At 43.1% G+C, this 1,320-nt stretch overlaps 1 pseudogene; it reads right to left on the bottom strand.

The window, feature by feature from the left end:
• Positions 1 to 840: 840 nt before the first annotated feature.
• LOC115030613 overlaps positions 841 to 1,320 on the bottom strand; it is a 4,986-nt pseudogene continuing 4,506 nt past the window's right edge.

The raw sequence follows: 1,320 nt of genomic DNA, 5'->3' as shown, positions 1-1,320 counted from the left end.
TGAGCAAATCTTGAGATGCCAGTAAAAGAAGCCTTTCCAACTGCTCCTCCCTGGATAAAGATCAAAGGATTGAGTTCTGTACAACTGCCATTGACTCCACAAAGCACCCACTTGTGAAAGGGATGCATTCTAAAGTCCTGTATGAAAAGTCCCTTTTTCATAACAAACTCCTTCTCTGGGTCAGTCATCATGTTGGGAGAAAAGGAAAAGGTTTTACTCTGATCTGCCCAACGAGTGATGGAGGATTGACAATCAGACCAAGGCAGGATCAGCCCTTCATCTTCCAATTTACAATTAGGTGCTATTTTTGGTTGTGGGGGGGACGTTCTTTGTCTGAAAAGTTAGGTGGTAGAAATGTACCATTAACCCAAATTGCCTCCTGCCAGAAGGTCCGATTTGTAATGGTTATATCTGCGTTGGAAGTATCTTGGGTTGTGCTCACCCAGCCTCCTCGGTTCTCATTAAACATCCCCAAGGCTCGGGCTGTGAGGTTGATACATTTTCCTGGTCCATTAATTTGAAAACATAAAGAACCCTGTTCTAATAAAGAGCAATTTTCTCCTAATGGTGCTCAGGTGGGATCATAGGNTAGATATGGTAAATCTAATGTTTTATTAGTAGTAAAGAATTTTGGAAAAACTATAGAATCATGGTGAACTGGCATTGGTTTAGGGAAAGTCGAGAGAGTGGCCCATCTCTATTCGCCCATCATACTAGGAACCTGAGACAAGTTCAGCATTGTCAGGATCAGGAGCAGTCCTCGGGAGGTCAGCATCTTCCACACCATCCTTGATTACTATCTTTCAGGTGAGTCGTTCTGGCAGCCAAAATGGGTTGTCTTCACTCTGTGGAAAAACACAAACAGCTCCCCTGGATCTTATCAAAATAGGATTCGGGACTTTCCATAGACCAGATAAGACATCCTTCCATTTCACCATTTCTTTTGGTCTATCAGGGTCTGAGCTATGTCAATCAGCTGCAGAGCGACCTTGCTTGTCAAGATTCAAAAAATTAAGTGTGCAGAGTGCCATAGATACAGCTACTCTTGGTACTGAGGGCAGAGTCTCATCAACTCCCCCCTTTTGTTTTATAAAATAAGACTTGAGTGTACGGTCGGCACGTTCCACAATGCCTTGTCCTTGAGGATTATAAGGAAGGCCAGTTAGGTGAGTGACATCCATTTGATGACAAAATTGCTGAAATTTAGTAGAGGTATATGCTGGCCCATTATCAGTTTTAAGGATTGTGGGCTTGCCCCAAGCACTCCATGCTTCTAAACAGTGCTGTATAACATGAGAGGCTTTCTCACCTGTTAAAGGT

This window comes from Mus caroli, chromosome 3 (genome assembly GCF_900094665.2).
Source record: "Mus caroli chromosome 3, CAROLI_EIJ_v1.1, whole genome shotgun sequence".
NCBI classification, from domain to species: Eukaryota; Metazoa; Chordata; class Mammalia; order Rodentia; family Muridae; genus Mus; species Mus caroli.
The sequence above is the reverse complement of the archived record's forward strand: the minus strand, read 5'-3'. Positions and strand labels throughout refer to the sequence as shown.